A 21,718-nucleotide genomic window follows, 5' to 3' on the forward strand; every position below is an offset into this window, starting at 1 on the left:
ACTTCATGTAGGTTATTGTGAGGATTAAAAGTATGATTGCCTGGAGTTAGTGCCTGGCCCCACGTACTGTTCCCTAAGTGATAGCAGCTCTATTACTACTAATCCACTACTAATTCATATTCGCATCGTCTTTAAGGCCCTAGAATGAGAAGGGAGCTGAGTTAGTATGCTAGGTACTGAAATTGAAGAGACTCCTCAGAGAGACTTACTGTGATGAGTAATTCCACTCCCCACTGTTGATGCTGGAAGGGCTTGGAGGAGAGTCCTGTTCATTCTGCTCGAGAGATCAGAGAAAACTTCACAAGGGGTTGAGATTTGAACTGGGCCTCAGAATGCAAGTAGAATACTCCTGTTTGATTAGATTCCTTCTTGGAAGAATCCTTTTAAGCACAAAAGCTATTTTTTATTTATTGGGTGCTATTTTATAAGTGAGAATCATAGTTGCAGACTCCCCAGCTCATTATTATTTGAGTTGTGACAAGGGGATATTTATTATTCACAACTTCCCCCCCCCACCCAATTTACAAAACTTATAGGTTTTAAAATTAGATTTGTTTCACGGTGAATTTAGGTTAAAATAGTCCTTGTTTTGGCCATAGTCTACATGGAGAGATATCTGTATAATATATCCAGTTAATCTGTCTCTCTATCAGCTATAGGGCTGCATTCATTTTATCTCCTCTTCGCAGGGTCTTTTGTTGTCCTTGGATACCCACCTGACATATGTCCCTGAGTATACACTCAGCAACTGATTAATCATAAAAATAATGACATTCCTTGGAGCAATTGACATTATAGAAAAGCATCTGCTGTCTTTCTCAAGAGGGAGGGGTAGGCGATCTCCGGGTCGGCACAGACAGCTGCTTTCCCTGGGTGGGAAGCAGTGGTCTGGCTGTAGAGGGGGATCTGGTCTCCAGCACATGGCACTTCCCTGCTTTGTGCTGGGATGTTAGAAACACCATACTAACCTCGGAGATGGGGCCTGTGCCTCTGGAGGAGACCAGTCGCCCTTACATCTAGGTATAATTTCCATACTCCTGAGGGCTCCTCCCATGGTGGCAATCTGCTCTGTCTCTGGTCTGTATTTTGTGGCACCGTCTGGAAAAGGGGTGTGGGAATAATAAAGAAAACAAAACAAAACCTATAGCAAGGATGGGGTAGGGGCACTTTACAGTTCACTTGAAATCTTAGGTTCAGTTCCATTCAGATCCAGAAGAGAACCAGAGGGCACGTCCAGGTCACCACCACATCCTGTTTGATTTTTTAATCTCCTAAACAATCCCAAATGCATGTCCTTTTCTCCATCTCCCCCATGCTCTGGTCCAGTCCCCATCATCCCCATCCTGTTTAAAACGCATTAGTGCTTCCTGTTATTCTTAGAAAAAAGGCAAAACTCCTCTCTGCTCCCATCTCATAGCACTTGCTCCCTTGCCCACTCAGTCCAGCTTCAGCCACACCGGAGTTCTTTCTGCTGTTTACACTCACCAAGTGCTTTCCAGCCTCAGGGCCTTTGCACTAGCTGTTCCCTCTGCCTGAACTGCCCTTTCACAGGGTCTTCCTTAGCTAGTTCCTTCTTGCCATTTATAACTCATCCTAAGTATTGCCTCTTCCGAGGGCATTCTCTCTCTCAGTATATGTGCATTTACATACATAATATACGTACATATATTTACGTCTGTACACACACATAATTTTTTAAAACTATTTGAGAGTGAACTGCAAACATAATGCTTCCCATCTACCTCTAAGTACTTCAGTGTGTGTTTCCTAAAGACAAAGACATTCTCTTATATAACCAAATACAATTATTAAAACCAGAAAATTAACATTGGTACAATCCTATTATTGAATCTACAGACTCTTAAACTTCTGCCATTGTTCCACTAATATTCTCTTAGAGCAAAAATAAAACAATTTTTTTTTCCTGGTCCAATATTCCATCCAGGATCATTTCTCTTTGGGATGTTTCAGCCTGGAATAGTTCCACAGTCTTCCCTTATCTTTATCGTAACCTTGACATTTTTTAAGGATCCAGGCCAGTTCTTTCCCTGCATGCTCTTCAGTTTGGATCTGTCAGATGTGTTCTCGTGATGAGGTTCAGACTGTGCATTCTTGGCAGGGCTAGCAGTGAGCTGGTGCTGTGTTCTCTGAGCGTCCTCTCAGGTGGTTCACACTGCCAGTCTTCTCTATTGTAACGTTACTATTCATCTCTTGTAATTGTGAAGTACCTTGTGGGGATGCACTCTGAGACTGTATAAGCATCCTGTTTGTCATCACCGTTTTGCCCAATAGATTAGCATACAATGACGCTTCTGGCTTGAAACAATTATTACCATGTTGGTTTCCAAATGGTGAATACACCAAGCTCTTTTTTTTTTTTTTTTTTTTTTTTAGGGCACGAACCCGTGTCCCCTGCATCGGCAGGCGGACTCTCAACCACTGCGCCACCAGGGAAGCCCTCACTCTGAGTTTTTAAAATTTATTTTATTGAAGTATAGTTGATTTACAATGTTGTGTTAATTTCTGCTGTACAACAAAGTGATTCAGTGATATAAATATATTAATATACATATATACACATTCTTTTTCATATTCTTTTCCATTATGGTTTATCAGAGCATATTGAATATAGTTCCCTGTGCTATACAGTAGGACCTGTCGTTTATCCATTCTGTATACACTGGTTTGCATCTGCTAATCCCAAACTCCCAATCCATCATCCCTCGCCAATGCCCTGCCCTGAGTTTTAAATAGGGTGTTATTTATTATCTATCTAGGATGTAAACTCCATGAAAACAGGATCCTTACTTGTCGTATAAACTAGTACTACTCCCCTCGTACCTGGAACACTGTCTGACACCTAGAAGGCTCTCAGTAAATGTTGATTCATGAATGACTGATTGTAAATGGCTGAATGGAGAAATATGACCCAGCAGCATTTGGCTCCTACATGTCACCCCCTCTGGCCTCTCCAGGCTCCTCGGCTCTGCTCTCACATTAGCTTTCCTTTGATTCCTCATACTGGCTGTGCTCTGGTCCACCACAGGGCCTTTGTACATGCTAATGCCCCAGCTTCACTGTTGACTCTTATTCTTCCCTACCATGTCAGCACAAATGTCACTTTCTTAGAGATGCTGTCCCTGTCCTGCCTGACCTGCTTTAGTAGGAGGCCAAATTCGCTGATGACAGGGATTCCCAGCACAGCGTGCGTGCCCCTCCTACACAGCAGCCGTCATGGGTGCAGGTACAGTTGTTTCTGTGGTTACAGGTCAGTGCCTGTTTCCCGCACCAACCTCCACCTTCCATGCTTGCTGGGATGTTGCCTGGTTTTGCTCACCGTTCTACCTCCTACACGGCATTTGCTGAATCATGCAACATCTAACAACAGCGTTCGTCCCTTTTATGCAAGAGTGTTCCATTTGGATGGAGTTGATTGAATGAGCAACTCGGCCAATTGAAATCTTCAGTGTTCGGTAGAAAATTCTTGTCAGTGTTCTTTTAATACTGTGAAATGTTCAACAGTGCTATTAAATTATTCCTTAGCCTTTACTTCTGTCAGATACTTACTCAGAGTTTTAAAATAGTCAAATGCATTTTGATTGGAATGTTCAGTCCAAACACTTCCATTTTCAATGCTGTAATATTGTGACCCTAAATTGCCAAATGAAGCTCATTTGATTTATTAAAAATACCAACATGATCTGCAAGCTGGGGTAGTCTTGTTATGTTTCAGAGGAATCTAGCTAAGTTTCTTATTAGAAAAATACACTCAGAATAATTTCTTGCTTCATGTGAAATGTTTAAACCACCTCTTTGCCTTAAACTTTGTTATGAAAAACCAATATGCTGGAATTCACTCCCCAAGGTATTATGAGTAATTCTGAGAAGGGAGTACTTAAAGACAATGTCTTCATTTTCTTGGCAAATTAAAACCTTGGTTTGAAAGGCATTGCCACCTTCTTAATAGCTTGTGCTTGTCTTTGCTGTGCACAGAGATGGCTTTAAATAAGCTACAGCCACAGCTTCCAGCAGGCCTTACTTCTGGGTTTTTAAAACCAGGTTCTTAAAAAAATAAACCTGACAAATCTTCCTGAATTTTACAAACTTATTTGCAATTTTACACACTTATTGAGAAGAAAAAACATTTCTTCTCTTCTTGTATCAATGTTAAGTTCACTGTTGTGGCCTCTCCCGCTGCGGAGCACAGGCTCCAGACGTGCAGGCTCAGTGGCCATGGCTCACGGGCCCAGCCGCTCCGCGGCATGTGGGATCTTCCCGGACCGGGACACAAACCCGTGTCCCCTGCATCAGCAGGCGGACTCTCAACCACTGCGCCACCAGGGAAGCCCGTCAATGTTAAGTTTTGAAGTGTGTATCCTCTCATAAATTACCTGGGTGATTGTAATGTACAAAGCAGCAGCATAAAGATAACCACAAGTTACCACCATCAATGACACTGAACATTTTCTGTAGAGCAGAGATGCCTCATGTTCACATGTATCTCGTGGTAATCCAACTCCCAGAGAGACAGTGTAAAAATACAGCCACATTATACTTTGTACTTACCCTTTTATGAGTCATACATACAATGTACATATTATACAATTGTACATACACATACAGACACATTACTGTGTTGGACAATACATACAAAACCTTGCTCTCTTTTTATGGGTAATTATTTCACTTCATCTAAAAGAGACTATATATATATAGATAGATAGATATTAGAAGTTAGAGAAGAACACCCAAAACTTAGGTTTGTCCTGTCAAGAGCTGGCTCCAAGCAGGTATAGCTGAGCTGCTTGCGGTGTTTCGTTCAGCCCAGTGCATGCATCCACTGGTGATGTACCTGATGGCACATTTGCATGCGAGCAGACATGAATGGGCTCTACGTTCCAAAAAATTACCGACTCAGAAATAGAATTTTCCTACTCAAGGACATGTTTTAGGCAGTTCTCAAATCTGCAGAAGGAAAAGAAGTCATGGAAAAGAAGAATTAACCCAAGATATTGGTAGTCTCAGACGTACTTAAATTAGGAATATTAAAATGCATGGCTCATTATAGTTTTTCAAATAGTTGGAGAAGGTGGAATCAAATGCCTGTAGAGCCCCTGTTGCATTTCTTTAGAATCTTCAGGGTTCTCAGAACACAGTTTGAAAACTTCTAAACCAGATCAACATCCTCATTTTATTGCGGATTAGAGGGATGTGAAAACTTGATCAATTGATTTGCCTGCAAGCCCATCGCTGGGTGGGGTGTGTGGTGGAGGAGCTGAGATTATGATCCTGCCCTCCTGACTTTAGGGTGGTTAGGACTGGTCTGAAGTGAGAGAGGGAGAGGCAGAGAGAAAGAAGAGAGAGAAAAGAGGAGAGGAGAAGAGGAGGAGAGGAGACGAGAACGAACCAGTTAATGTCAAAGGCGGACAATAAATAGTGATTACCTAGTTAGAGCTGCAAATGATGGTTACTAGTTAGAGTTTTAAAAAGAGCCTTAACTGGGCTTCCCTGGTGGCGCAGTGGTTGAGAGTCCGCCTGCCGATGCAGGGGACGCGGGTTCGTGCCCCGGTCCGGGAAGATCCCCTATTCCGCAGAGCGGCTGGGCCTGTGAGCCATGGCCGCTGAACCTGCATGCCCAGAGCCCGTGCTCTGCAATGGGAGAGGCCACAGCAGTGAGAGGCCCACATACCACACACACACAAAAAAAATAGCCTTAATTTTTTAAAAAGCATTTTTAGGTTCACAGCAAAATTGAGCAGAAGGTACAGAGATTTTCCTATTTACTCCCTGCCCCACATACATAGCCTCCCCCCCTTGTCAACATGCCCAACCAGCATGGTACATTTGTGACAATCCATGAACCTACACTGACACATCATTAGCACCCAAAGCCCGTAGTTTACATTGAGGCTCAGTTTTACTAGTTAGATTTTAAGTAAATGTTCAGGTTGGAGGACGGGCTTCCCCCAGCCCTGGAAAGAGAGGTAGGGCCCAGATTGTCACCACCCACAAAGGTGTGGCACATCCCTATTGTCCCACAAGCTGGGGGCAGGTTGGTCCCCTGTGGGCCGCGGCTCCCTCCCACTTCTCCAATAACTAGTGGAACTTTGTACGCCAGTCCTAGTGTGAGGCGGCTGTCCTGATCCGAGGCAGGGTGATACACCATGAACCAGTCGCGAACATGGATCTGTTCCTTCCCTCCGGGACAACTGCAGAGCCAGAACTGGATCGTTTTCTGTGTTGAGAATTGTGCTTCTTATAGGCTTATTATGCCTGAGGCTTGCGGAACCTATGACTTTCCCTAGAAGTTGCCCGATTAAACACTAACATCTAACGCAAATAAGCAGCCATTTTCTAAAATAGGGCCGTTGCTGAGTAATAGCACATATTCTTCCCTTCCTCCTATTACTGCTCCCACCCCGCACGGGCTGGGCTGACTTCGCTTGCAGATAACCTCCTCCTGCACCCTTTTCTTGCCTCCTCCAGCCCTGATAGATTTTTGTATAAATTTATTTTATTTATTTTTGGCTGCATTGGGTCTTCGTTGCATTGCACGGGCTTCTCACTGCGGTGGCTTCTCTTGTTGCGAAGCAGGGGCTCTAGGCACACGGGCTCAGTAGTTGTGGCTCATAGGCTCTAGAGCGCAGGCTCAGTAGTTGTGGCACATGGGCTTAGCTGCTCCGCGGCATGTGCGATCTTCTCAGACCAGGGCTCGAACCTGTGTCCCCTACATTGGCAGGCGGATTCTTAACTACTGTGCCACCAGGGAAGCCCAGCCCTCATAGATTTTTGTTTTCTGTCTCTATACGGATACATTCTCTTTCCCAGTTTTACATATTTGCTATTTCTCTCCTTTATTGAGTTGCTAAGAATGCGTCTATTTATTTATAACCAGCTCTTGGATTAATCAGTTTTGTTTTATTAATTTTTATTATCTTATTTAATTCCTTTCCTCTTTCCTTCAGTTTATTCTGTTTTTCTAACCTTTAAAGCTGAATGCTTAGCTATTTTATCTTCATTCTTGTTAATGGAAGTATTAAGGCTATGAGTTTGTTTCCAAATATGGCTCTGGCTACAGCTCCTAATTGTCAATATATCATGTCCTCTGTCATTTTCTAAATAATGTGGGATTGCATATTATACACGAGGTTAATAATATGCGAGGTTAGACTTCCTCTCTGAACAAATGTTATTTTGGGGAGAGTTTTAAGATTTCTAGTTGGCAGTTTTTTGTTGTTAAAATTTATTAGCTGGTTTTAATGTTTTGTGGTCAAAGAATATGTCTTTCTCAGTATTTAAGGTTTACTGGAAGTTCCTTTGTATCCTAATTTGTAATGAATTTTGATAAATGTTCCATTAAGGTATAATACAAATGTCTCTAAGACCTCCTGTCTGTTTTCAATATGCAATTTACCTTTTCTTTTAATACACAATCAAAATGGTTCAAGCCCCTATTCTACAAACTGTGGGAAGGCCTGTGCCCTTCCCAGATTCCCCAAGACTTTTCGCGTGGAGGGGTGAGCATTTCTTGGTCCACCTCTTACTCCATGCTTTTGGTGTTTCTGACCATGACCTTACCCAGCAGGCTGTTGGTCATGACAGGCCCATTACACTGCAGTATCAAGTCACGCCATGATCTCAGTGGCTGAACACACCAGAGGTTTCTCTCTTGCTCCTGCTGTATGTCCACTGAATTTTGGTGGGGAGGCCTGTCCCATGTCTTCCTTACTCAGAGACTCAAGCTGGTGGAGTTGTCACCATTTGGAAATTGCCGGTAGCTGCAGCAGGAGGAAGGGCTCTAAAATGCTTCTTTCCAGATGAACACCTGTCCATATTTCATTGACCACAAAAAGACACATGGCAAGACCAAACTGGAAGAGAGTGGGGAACTACCATCCTCGCCTATACCTGAAAGTAGAGAGGAAACAGATACCGGTGAGCATCACACTTGAGAGCTTGCCTTCCAGAGGAGCTGCCCTCTTTGTTAATACATTTGCTCTCACCGAACCTGTCCTTTCTCCTTTATTCTCCCAAAGCACCACTAATCCAAGGCTCTTCTGCATGTCAGACTTTTAATCAAAGGGTGAGGCAGACAGAAGGCATTCATAGTATAGGGCTGGAAACAACTTTTACATTCAATGTCAGACATCAGTGATTCTCGAAACGGGAAATTTTCACTGTTTGCTTCTGTCTACAGGCCTCTGTTTTTCGCTGCGTTCTGTTCCAGTGCCCCTGCCTGTCCCTGCATCTCTCATCTTTCCCCATTTGCTGTTGGTGCAATAATTACTTCCTCTGTAGGGCAATTTATCCCCTTGTCTCACCATCTTTTTCCACATCAAGGCTGGAGAGGGTTGGCAAATAAAAGGAAACACTTCTTTCCTTTACTAACTGCACTTCTGACACCAAATGTCTGACATTTTTTCCCCCACACTGACCAATTCTCCAACACTAGCTGGTGTCCCATAATTCAATTCAATTCTGACACTATTTACCTGGGGTAAGATCCTACGAGTTAAGGGCATGGTCCCGTGAGGTTGCCCCCATTTCAGATACCAATTGCAAGTCCAGGCCTTTGCAACTTCTGACTGACTGGCTATAAACCAGGGGTTCCCACAGCCCCCTCCTTGGGTTCAGTAATTTGCTAGAACAGCTCACAGAACTTGGGGAATCACTTACTTACATCCACCAGTTTATTATACAATAAAGGATATAATAAAGAATAAAGATGAACATCCAGATGAGAGGTACTTGGTGAGCTCTGGAAGGGTCTCAAGTGCGAAAACATCTGTCTCTGTGGAGTTGGGGTGCACCACCCTCCCAGCACATGGGTGCGTTCATGCTCTCCAGACCCTGTACTTTAGGGACTTTTATGGAGGTTTCATCACATAGGTATGATTGATTGATTATTCTCTCAACCTCCAGCTCTTCTCCCCACCCCAGAAGATAAAGGGTGGGGCTGAAAGTTCCAAGATTCTACTCATAGCTTGGTCTTTCTGGTGACCATCCCCCAACCAGGAGCCTACCAACAGTTACCTCATCAGAACAAAAGATGCTTCTATAATCTAGGAACTTCCAAGGGATTTAGGAACTCTGTGTAAGATGCGTCTATCACCCCCTCACTTAGGAAATTACAGGAGTTTTAGGAGCTCTGGGTCAAAGACCAAATATTAGAACAAAAGTCACTCCTAGCACCCCTATTATGGAAATTTACAAGGGTTTTAGGCACTCCAGGTTGGAACTGGAAGCGCTGACTAGTATATATATTTCTTATTACTTCACAGCAAGGGAGGCAGGAGCTCACTTTTCATTTTTTAAGGGTCCCATCAAAAAATTTCCTAGGCCAAAAAACAAGACAGAACAACCCACCCCCTCCACTATCTCCCTGAATAAATGATGCTTTTCTTAGAATAAAGAAAAGCTCTGCTGAAATGTTTGTTTTAACTGGCATTTTATTCTGCTCTAGATGCTTGCAGTAAAATTCTTTTTTATAATGTTACGTTCAGTATACACCTTGCTATCTAAATCTATTGGGTTCCTGAGTTTGTACTGTGAGGACGTGGGTAGTGAGGGATTCTCTTAAATTTAATTAATCAACTTATTCAGGTTCTTTACCTCCTTGCCCATTTTTTTTAGCCTCTTTCATTTGTCATGACTGAGAAGCATATTAATGTCATCCATTATTATTGGGATCCTGTTATTTTCTCAACAATTTTCAATAGATTTTGCTTTATATCTACAGTCCAGTACTATGTTATGTGATGCATAATAGTTAAACATGATATTTTCATTGTGAGAATTACTCTTTTCAAATATAAAATAATCTTTATATCATCTAGAGTTTTTTACCTTGAATTTTATTGTTTTTGATATAAACATTGCAAATCATAGATTGTTTACGTTTATTTCTCCCTGGTGCCTATTTATCCAGCTAATTACTTTTTTTTTTTTTTTTTCTGGTATGCGGGCCTCTCACATTTAGAATACAAAGGAGGCATCAGAAACACACTGACTTTCTCTAAAGCCACTTCCTTGTACACAGAGTCTGAGCAGGGACAGCGCCAGGCATCTCCCTGTAAAGGCACCTGCCAATGAGGATTTTTCTGGAAGAACTAGGCAAGAAAGGGAAACCTCACTCACATGCAGTCTCTGAGGGGAGCCTGGGCTTAGCTCTTGGTACAGGGTATGCTTAGGCCACACACGATGCTTGCCTTACTTTAAAACTATTTGCCACAGTCCTGTTAAATAGTGTGGAAGTCCTTTTGCACTCTGGTGTGCATGCCGTATGTTCAGGACAGCTTTTCCCACCTTATCTGGTTTCCTACAAGCAGGTAGGAAATACAGTGAATTTACCCTAAAATGTCCAATCTGTATTTATGTATCTTGTCAGTGTTTTGCTGTTGGTTTTCTAAAACAATCTGATCAATAAATCTTATGCAGATCTAAAAAAAAGAAAAAAAGATATGTATTTGATGAAGTCATACAACATGACTAAAAGTAATTAGCTGGCTGGGCTTCCCTGGTGGCGCAGTGGTTGAGAGTCCACCTGCCGATGCAGGGGACACGGGTTCGTGCCCCGGTCCAGGAGGATCCCACATGCCGCGGAGCGGCTGAGCCCGTGAGCCATGGCCGCTGAGCCTGCGCGTCCGGAGCCTGTGCTCCGCAACGGCAGAGGCCACAACAGTGAGAGTCCCGCATACTCCAAAAAAAAAAAAAAAAAAAAAAAAGTATAGTGGAAAAGCAAGTATTTGCAAAGAGCCAAAGAAATGTATCCAAATGATGGGATTTCCTCTGCATCATACACAGCTTTTTTCTTCCAATATGTGCTAAGAGTTCTTTGGTGGTTATAGGAGAGACAGTCTAGAACTCAGGGCAGGAGACTATGCCAAAGCAGAAGAGTGAAGAGTGACATCTAAACTCACCATTAACCGCTGTCATCAGGTTGACTGCCTACAGCTAACTGGGCTGCTTATATGTTTGCTGGTTTCTAACCCCTCTGTGATTCCTGCTTTTCAATTTCTAACTACACGTTAGCCCCACTCCATTGAAAAGGAGGTGCTTGTGGGAAAGGGTAGGGAGAAGGAAGAACTATAAATGAATCAATTGTTTGATAGATAAGTTAAAACACTGATTATCTATGGATTTCAATTATCTGTGCTTTACTTTGGGTAACGAAAGGTCACTGTTAATACACTTTTGCTTAGAAATGTTAATGTTTATTATTATATTTTTAAATCTAGCTATGTAATGGACATGAATAGCTTAGAGCAAATTTTTACATCATGTCACCAGGGCCCTGAAAAAAGATTTGCCAGTAGAAAGGGTTTCAGTTTGGCCCCTGAACAGTTAAAATTTCAATCTATTCTATACTGGTTTATAGATTTTCCGGAATATGGAAAATACTTTATTAAATGAAGAAAGCATCATTTTTTAATTCTCCATTTAGAAAACTCCTTACAGGTAGACTTCCTTGTTCCTAGGCAAAGAAATGTAAGGTATGCCAACATGAGATAGTACAAAGATGACTGGGGAAAAGTCTCAATTTTAACAGACCCAAGAAACAATAAATCTCTAAGAGTTGGAGTAAGGAGGCACTGGACTTGGAAGTCCAGCTTTACCAAGAGTTGGCCTAAGCCAGCCAATCACATCTCAAAGTTTTGGTATGATTTGACTCTCAAGTAATGAGCTGGCTTCCCCAAGACAGATACAAAATAGTAGTCTACCTGCTTTATAGTCACACCTTATATATAATCTGTATATATCCATACGTGTTTCTATATATTGCACTTAAACTTACAGGACTGCAGTAAGATGGCTGGGAGTACCTCAAAGAGGCAGAGAAGCAGCGACATAAACTTTCCTAAATCGAGTAACAGTGTCAGGAATTCAGAGTGCTGGCTTTGGATATACTAAAATGCCTGGTGACTCCCTATATAAAATTCTAGTCATCTACATTTAAGTCATCATATACACAGTCTCATTTGGCATCCAGAACACGTGCACATGTGTGGTTCTATAGCCCTCAGAGCTGATCATACTACATCATTTTCACAGTGTTATATTAAAAGAAGATACTTTAGACCAAGGATATGTACTTTTATGAAAACGTTACACACAAGGTCTTGGATGTCAGGCCTCCAAAGTCTACCTCAAGGAAGACCGCCTTCAGAAGGTTTTAAAAAGGATGCTAGCAAGTGTGGATTGAACCAGTCTCTCTTTCAGATCTCTGGTGTCGTAGAACTAGAGACCTGCTTATATCTCGAGGACTATGGAAGGATAAGCACAGAGGCTGAGCATTCAGTCTTTGGTCCTATCAATCCAGGACACAGATCCTTTTGCCACCCAGGGGAGTGTGACTTGTTTAATTATGGAAAGTTTCCCCCCAAACTTCCAGAGACTAGATTGGAGTCATGCAAAGCAAAGCTTTGTTTTGAACTAATGGAGCTGCTCAGACTGACTTGCTCTGGAGAGAGCTCCTCATTGGAACAAGCCTAGCAGTGGGTGGTAAGAAGTTCAAGGCCTGACTGGTCATGGCAAGAGGAAGATGGGCCTCTAGAGGAGTTGCTCCTTTTCCTGCCTCTCCCCTAGCCCCTCACTCCCCGAAAAGGACCCAAACTCACAGATGAAAGGTTGTTACAAGACCTTGCAGAACACAGGCTCTACGAAATCAACCCCACATGGATGGGAGGTTATAATAAGGCCTGGAAGTTAGGAGTCCAAGTCTAGAGGTCACATTTTTCTCTTCCCCAGAACTGAACACTAGATGGTAACTTTTTAGCCATAACTCAAGGGTGATTTTAAATCCACACATGAGCCTAAGAGATTCCCTTCTGGGACAAAGGAAAAAGAAGAATAATTTTAAAATCTAAGCGAAAAAGAGGCACTTAAAGAAAAACATGTCCCTAGTCTCCCATCTGAGACTCTTGTTATGATGTAACCAACGGGATGATCAGCACTGTGGCCTCCTGCACACCTTTAGCACCTTTCATACACCGAAGGACTTCCAGCTGCTATGTCTCAGTGACCACTCTAGCAGCCTGATGACAAAGCAAGTGAACATTTAGGTCATTTCTTTTTTAGATTTAAAATACAACACAAAACAAACCAGAACTGAAATTTCACACCAAAGTGAATGATCCTCAGTTTCATTCCTTCCTCATGCTAGTTTTTAAAATGATACTTAGTTCATCAGGAAGAATGACCTGTGGCTTTTCCCCAAGACCTTTTTCCAGTTACTAGGCAATTACTCACAGCACCATGCACATTCAAGCAGACAGAAAACGAGGCAAAAAGCTAAAAGAAATATCAAGGGCCAACTGGGTTTCTAGAGATAAAACCCATTGCCTGAGAATATGGCAGGTGCACGGCCCAGAGTGAGAAAAGAAACAGTTCTGAAAGGAAATGGCCAATATGACAGTCAAAGCTCACAGCCCAGAGCAGAAGCCCTCCCTGCCCTGCTCTACTCTGGCTTCTCACGAACTTACATTTATGTCCCACAGCATTTATGCCACACACTTGGGGTCTGCAATTCCCCACAATGAAGTCAAAAAGAACTTGAAACCATTAATAAGCGTAGGAGAACTTCAAAACTTCCCAGAACGAAGAACTTTGACCACCATAAATTTCTTGATTTGACATGTTCTTGGTGCCATAATTTCTAAGGGCAATGACAAACAGCACAACTACAGTAAAGTCTTTAGAAAAGTCAACTCTAACCACTGCTGGCACCATAAGGATGAGAAAAGAAATCGTTAATCAAGAGCTGCTGAGCTGCTTAACTTTTCTCCAAAGTCAAAGGATCGGATTGGGTACCTAGGCAGCAAGGTATCAGTCACTGCGGCCATTAGATGCAGCTACTCGATTAGATGTACCTTTGAAAACAGGAAGTTAAACATCTAGCTTTCCCTATAATCTGCAAGAGTCTCAAGGTTAGCCTTCTTGTTCTATCCCCAAAACTTCTTGCTGTTGTTGCTGGATTTAATTTTTAAAATTTTATTTTTATTGATGATGTTGCTTTAATTTATAGAGCCCTGCCTGAAAGGGTCATATGTTTATAGAGTTCCTTTAAATTTTTCTTTATCTTATCTTGATTCATCACATTATTAAGGTACTTTCAGACTTGCCGTCAACTCCATCAAGGAAGAGGGTGTATGTGAGTACGTGAGTACGTGTGTGTGTGTTGGGGCAGAAGGGAGAGAAGCAAAGAAAAAAAGCACAAGGGAAAGTGAGATTCCATAAATTGAAAACAATTTACAGAAAGGCATCTGATGTATTTTCTGAATAAGGCCTTGATCAGGGTAACCAATCCTCTCTGTAGCACATTCTACACTGCCCATAAATAAAGGAGTCTCTTTAAATTAACATTTCCAGTATCAATGAACAGTCCAGAAATCCTCATTTCAAGCGCTCGATGAGTCCCTGTGTGAGTCCAAGGTGCAGAAGCTGTGTCCGGGAGAGGTTTGCTAGGTTGGGGAAGGCCGCAAGCAGCTTCTCCCACGCCAGTTCCAGCAGGCTAGTAACCATCAGCCAGATCTTAAACAACGACCCAGCCCGTTTATTTTCGTGGATGTTCACCACTCCTCCATGAATGTACATGCAACCAGCTGGTGTAACAGCTGCAGCGAAAATAAACTGGCTCTGGCATGGTAGCTGGGAGCTTTACCCATTGAAAACTCTGCAGATTCAGCTTCCAGATATCTCCCAGGATCACTTCTCCATTATAGCCCCCGCAAATAAGCACATCATGTTTTATCTGAACACAACTGTGACATTTTCGGGCTGCAGGAAAGCTTATTTTTTCATGGGGTTTTGTTTCAATTTCCTCCCATGCATTCATTTCAAGGTTGTATGCATGAATCCTGTTTAAGGAATAAGCTGTCCAAGAAGTACCGCCTCCCAAGATGTAAATCCTCTGCCCATCATGTGTAATTTCATGTCTGTATCTCTCTTCTGGTGGATCACAGGATAGGTTGTTTGGTTTCAGTTGTGTCCACTCTCTGGTACTGAGATCTAATTTGTGCAGGTCTGTGCTGTAAATATAGCCAGTTGTCCCTCCAAAGCCATAAGGGGAGCCATTGATGATAGCCATGTCCTGTCCATATATACGACTGGGTTTCTTCCCCGGACAGCTGAGTAAAGCCCATCTCTTATACTTCACGTTACAGACATGGACGTCATTGCCATTGCTCTCACCAAATGGGACGCCTGTTCCTCCAAACACTAACAGGTTGTTTCCATGCAGCACGAGTGACATAGATGCCAATGCTCGGGGCATGTAGCCATCTGTGCCCATCTGATGCCATACTCCTGTAGCAAAATGATACCTTCAAAGTTCCCTGAAGAGAGGATAGTCTTCATGATCTGGCCCTCCTGATTCATCATAACCTGGGTTGTAACCTCCAAACACATAGATTGGTATTAGCTGCCACACAACGATGTCCGCCTCGTGCTGGTGGAGGTCTGTGGCCTGGCGGGTGCGACCGCCCGGAGAGTTGCACGGAGCGGTTGAGCTGGCCGGCTCGCCGACCCCCGCTGCCCTCAATGCCCCCGCCGGCCCCGCTGTCTCCGCCGCTGCCTCCTCCCCTCCGGCAGTTCATGATCTGCTAACGACTGCGGCAACCCGGTAGCGGCAGCCCGTGGCCCGGCGGCCCTAGCTGAGCCTCCTTCCTGGGTTCCTCAAGAGACCCCACATAATTTTCTTTTCTTTTCTTTTTTTTTGCGTTACGCGGGCCTCTCACTGTTGTGGCCTCTCCCATTGCGGAGCACAGGCTCCGGACGCGCAGGCTCAGCGGCCATGGCTCATGGGCACAGCCGCTGCGCGGCATGTGGGATCTTCCCGGACCGGGGCACGAACCCGTGTCCCCTGCATCGGCAGGTGGACCCTCAACAACTGCGCCACCAGGGAAGCCCCCCACATAACTTTTTATGAGTAGTCTAGAGGTGGATTTTTTTGACATTCCCACACCTATCCTGTCATAACCACTTTACATTAGTGTCTTCAAATCTCTGGGTGCAACATAGCATGGGAATCCATGTCTGTCCTGGCCGTGTTGCATGACTGACACTGCAAACCTGGTACAGATGTAGCATGAGAGATGCTCACAGGGGTGATGTGTGTGTGTGAAATGGCTCTGGCCACTGGAGAAGCACCTTCCACATCATAGTGGGAAGTTTGCTAAATTTTCTGGAGGGTATAGACCCTGAGGGGAGGCATGTAGTTGGGGAGGAATAAGGCCTCACTTTCCACCTAATGAGCTTTCTGTCCTGCAGGTGACAAAGACAGGTGCCCATATCAGTCACTATTTGTGCCTCTCCTTCAATCTCACAGATCTTGTGACAAGTAAATATTCATCCATTGTTTTAGCTCTAGTCTAATTGTCAGCCTTCATTTTTGGAGTTCTTATAAGTTATCATCTGATTTTGTATGTGAGTTGACATTGGTTTTTAGTGAAAAGTTGGGGGAGGGTGAGTTATGGATCACTAACCAGATACCATCCTAAACTGAAATTTCTTAAAATATTTGTAATCATTTAAAAAATCCTGGTCTTCCCTTACTGGATTCTTGTTTTCATTTACAGATAAGTCTCACAAACGGTGTTAATTTAGAAAGTAAATAAGTAAAGGAGCTATAGGAACAATTGGAGGCCTTGTAGGATCCTGGACTCTGGAATCAGATGAATGCAGGTCCAGTGTTCAGTTCTGCCACTTATTAGCTGTGTGTTCCTGGGCAACTCACTTAAACTCTCTGGGCCTCAGTTTCCTTTTCTGTAAAATGGGGATAATAATTTTCATTCTAAAGAGTGGTAGTGAAAATCAGAGGCAATCTGTGGTGTGTTTGCCAGAACGTGCTCTCTTTTGGCCTCACATGGATTTGAGGAGCTGAACCACAATCGCAAGAATTCTTAGGGAGGTGAAATCAGAGCAGGGGAACTTGGATGAATTCAATGTTTCCAAACAGTATGAAGCCTGAAGTATCCTTTTTATAATAGGGATGGTCTCTCTCCCGAATTGTACTTTATGAGCATCCTCGATGGACTAAGGATTCTGCCTCCCTCCAAGTTGATATTATTTAAGTATTCATTTAACTTTTATATAAAGGAGGAGTGAGGAGAAATAAATTCTCCTCATGTCCCAAATAAAGAAAACACTCATAAGATTTTCTGAACTGGGCAGCTTCTCAAAAGGCATATGAAAAGTTCTAGAAGTTATATAATAAGCTAAATAGCTTATCTCAGTACAGAGCGCTCCATCCTGTCTTTAATTTAGAAATTTCAGCTGAATGTGGTGACAGACTTCAGGGGACTGTCATGCTTCTACCATGAGAGCTGGAGGGGCATTTTACAAAAATACTTAAAAATTGTAGGTCAGCACAGTCAAGGAGCTGCCCTAAGTCTTCTGTCTGCTCCAGGGGAGCAGAATCAGTTTACGTTTCACCATAATGTGAGGAGTCACGTACGGAAATCCTAGTTAACTGGTGCTGTTTCTAGGAACACCTGGTTAAAACTGGCACTGTATCTCTACATATATGACAAAAGTGATACTGTAATGCTGCTTGATGATGGGTGCTCCAGGTGTGTGCCCAGCTGGCCCACCTTCAATCCAACTACTGCCCATGTGACACTCTCCTCGATACCTTCGTGCCTGTCCGATGTTCCTTCCTCCTAACACAGTCTTTCTTGGGTGATGGGACAGAAATCATCGTCATCTGACTGTTCTCAGCCTTTCTGCTCCCCTGGCAGCTGAAGAAGACACTGGTTTCGTGCACACAGCTTCTTCCCTTGCCATCTTGTACCCTCCTGAGGAGGGAAGGCATGACTGCTCAGGCAGACACGTTTGAATAAGTTAGCTGCTTTTGTATGCCACGGTGCAAGGGTCATCTTTATTAGATCTGCCATAGGCCTGTTCTTCTGGCTTCTGTGATGACGAGTGGGGAATAGAGGCAGGTGTCTCACTGTAGCCTCCCTATGCTGACAAGAATCAGTGCCATCACCATCACTGTTCATAACAATAAAGCAATCACAATAATTGGGGCAGTCAGATAAAGCACCGCTAGAAATGAAAACCCAACTAATACTCTGAACTCTAGGGATAGAAATTATAAAATTCTTCTTATAATCACCTCAAAATTGTGAACATTTTGGGTAGGGAATTTCACAAGATCTAGAGTAAGAATCTCTAGATTCACAAGACCTAGAGTAAGAATCTCTAGATTTCATTCATTCATGAGAACTCAGCAGACCCTCATCAGTCCTAGTTTGTGCAAACTGTCCTTCCAGGGCTGTGGAGGATGGAGAGATGGGTCAGAAATGGATCCCTCAAGGATCTTGGTTTAAAAAGGCAGATAAACCATGTATCCAGAAGGTAGAGTTCAAGGTGGAGGCTGCTCACTTCCTTTTTTTAAAATTGAAGTATAGTTGGTTTATAACGTTGTGTTAGTTTCTGGTGTACAGCAAAGTGATTCAGTTATATATATTATATAGATATATTATATAGATAGATATTATATAATATATAATATCTCTATATATTCTTTTTCATATTCTTTTCCATTATGGTTTATCACAGGATATTGAATGTATTGATCGTTCCCTGTGCCATGCAATAGAACCTTGTAGTTTATCTGTTCTATATATAATAGTTTGCAACTGCTAACTCCAAACTCCCAATCCATCCCTCCCCGCCCCACAACCACAAGTCTGTTTTCTCTGTCTGTGAGTCTGTTTCTGTTTCGTAGATAGGTTCATTTGTGTCATATTTTAGATTCCATATATAAGTGATATCATATGGTCTTTGTCTTTCTCTTTCTGATTTACTTCACTTAGTATGATAATCTCTAGGTCCATCCATGTAGCTGCAAGTGGCATTATTTCATTCTTTTTATGGCTGAGTAATATTCCATTGTGTGTGTGTGTGTGTGTGTACACACACACACACACACACACACACGCACACCACACCTTCTTTATCCATAGCTGTTGATAGACATTTAAGTTGCTTCCATGTCTTGGCTATTATAAATAGTGCTGCAGTGAACATTGGGGTGCATGTATCTTTTCAAATCATAGTTTTGTCTGGGTCTACGCCCAGAAGTGGGATTGCTGGATCATATGGTAGCTCTATTTTTAGTTTTTTGAGGAAACTTCATACTGTTCTCCACAGCGGCTGTACCAATTTACATTCCCACCAACAGGGTAGGATGGTCCCCTTTTCTCCACACCCTCTCCAGCATTTGTTATTTGTAGACTTTTTAACGATGGCCATTCTGACCGGTGTGAGGTGGTACCTCATTGTAGTTTTGATTTGCATTTCTCTAATAATAAGCGATGATGAGCATCTTTTCATGTGCCTATTGGCCATCTGTATGTCTCCTTTGGAGAAATGTCTATATAGGTCTTCTGAGGTGCTCACTTCTGAAAGGGGTACTGACACAGTGTTGGCTCAGAGAGTTCAGAGGATCAAGCACATGGGTTGTGTTTTGGGTAAGGCCGTCCTTAGCAGATGTCACCTCAGGGCCCTTTAATTTATCCCCCATGCTTGCTTCTCACAGAGAACATCCCTAAAGATGCTGTGGTCCTCTTCCCCCTCCTGCCAGCAGCCGGTTCCCTCCTGTCTTTCCCTGTTTCCTTTGCATCTCAGACACCCCCTCTCATGGTGGCAGCACTATTGAGGTTCTCTCCCCTCCTCCCAGACCCTTGTCCTATCTCTGACTCTCCAAATGCCCCCAACCACCTGGGAGCATTTTACACAGTCCCCCTACCCCAAATGGCTTCCCTGGACCCCCCTCCCTGCCTCAGGGGGAGCACCAGGTTTGAACCATTGGTGGACGCCAGTGGGGTGACCCTCCTGTTTGGAGAAACATGGGGGTAGATGTTTTGGAGGGAGAAGTGCTGGGCTGGCTTTGGGTGGTTGATCCTGATTCCCGAAGCCATTCCTGGTAACGTGGGCCAATCACTTGGCACTTGTCCCAGGCCCTTGGCAATTGTCCTCTCCGTTTCCATGTGGATAAACTCATTTTTCACATGGATTTGTTCATGTGGCCTGTACAGCTGCCAGCGGGCCGGTTTGGACTATCTGTCCATGGAGCACCCACTCTACAGGTCAATGCTAGCAACTTTTTGAAAGGGTGTCCCTGGTGGGGGAGAGACGGCAGGCCCATCAGAAGTGGGCAGAAGGCACTGCTGAGGCCAGGCCCAGGCTTTCTAAATCTAGAGCTCAGAACAGACTGGTTTCCTTGACAACAGGGATGAAGTCTGCTCATCTGCTCCTGGGGGTGGGTTTTGTGCGTGCGTGTGTGTGTGTGTGTGTGGGGGTGGGTGGGCGGAAAGTACAGGGACTTGGGGACAAGAAAGGCGATCCTTTCTTTATCAAAGTAGCAGCCCATTTCTTAAAACTTGCCGACTCTTACTGTATTATTAACAATATTAACCACTTCCCAGGTGACACAGTAACATCAGTTACGTAATTTGCACATTGGGAATCCAGATATAGAATCTCCCCTTCCTTTCCACTGCATTGCCTCTGATCCTTGACATATCTTACCAGACTTGCAACACCTTTTTGATAACTTTTTGACACGTCAGTCAACTACATATTCACCCCTAGAACTCTTGAAGGCTAAAGGAAAAGCATTTCTTGTCTGTCCAGCTAGCAACGATTTGTGTGGCCAGGCTGCTGGGAGGAGATGAAAATCGGCTCCTGACAAGCTGATGTTGGCTCAAACCTACACTTGTCAGATGGCATCCTCAGAAAAGGCTTTGGGATCCAAACTCCCATTCTTGATGCAAACCAGAGGACTCGGGCTAAAAGCGGGTCCGTTTGCTTTGCTCACCAGCCTGATTTCAAGCAGCACGTCTCATCTTGGTGGAGGCTTGGTGTTTAATTCATGCACCGCCCTGCCCTTCCTATGCATTATTAAAGTCTCTTTAAAAAGCAGTCTATGGATGGCAGGGGAGGAGCATGCCAGCAGCGATTTCACATCTCCTGCAAGAAGCAACGTCTGCTGCCAAAAAATCTCAGAGAGAAGGATTTGCAAAATTGTAGCTGATGGCAGATCGAATAAAGGTGGCCCTTGGACCCTGAGCTTATCAAAGCTGCTCATTTGTTCAAATGTGTCTTATTTTTCGTGTGTCTGTCAGTGCCTGGAATTCTTGAATGCCAGGTAATATAGATGGGAAATTGTAAGCGGGACTTATGGGCCAAGAGTGACTGTGACAAGATGGGAATTAATTAACAGAGGAAGGAGGATTGAGAGAGAGGGAGGTCTGAAGCCCATACTTCTCTGTGAGGCGTTTCAGGGACTCTTTCCTCTTGTGAGGTTCCCAGCTCTGTGGCTCAAATTTAGCTCCTGCCGGACCCCTCCCCCAGGAGCCAGGGGATGAGCTGTGGCCTTCAAAGCCCTCTACCAAGCTCCTTTGTTTCCTTCATCTCCCCAAAGGAAAGACATTCCCTCCCCCATGCAAACAGTGGGCTCTCCCTAGGCTGAGTTCTTTGTTTGGAGGCAACCTGCCTGGCCCTGGGCCTGTGTTGTTCTAACTCTAGATGACACAGGATCCTCCTCTCTGGCCTCACCTCCCACATCCCTGAGGGCCACCTGAGGATGACCGCGGAGGGGGTGAGCCCAGGGGGCTGTGTTTCCAGTCTCGGCTCTTCCCCCACATGGACCAAGCAAATCACAATCCTGTGTTCAAATCAGACTCAATAGAGCACCTCTGAACTGGGAGGA

General features: G+C 43.7%; 1 pseudogene; it reads right to left on the reverse strand.

Annotated features, from left to right (window-relative positions):
- Positions 1-14,246: 14,246 nt before the first annotated feature.
- Positions 14,247-15,593, reverse strand: LOC112407222 (kelch domain-containing protein 10 pseudogene; annotated as a pseudogene).
- Positions 15,594-21,718: the final 6,125 nt, after the last annotated feature.

The sequence above is a fragment of the Neophocaena asiaeorientalis genome, unplaced genomic scaffold, assembly GCF_003031525.2.
Source record: "Neophocaena asiaeorientalis asiaeorientalis breed wild unplaced genomic scaffold, Neophocaena_asiaeorientalis_V1.1 scaffold303, whole genome shotgun sequence".
Lineage (NCBI taxonomy): Eukaryota > Metazoa > Chordata > Mammalia > Artiodactyla > Phocoenidae > Neophocaena > Neophocaena asiaeorientalis.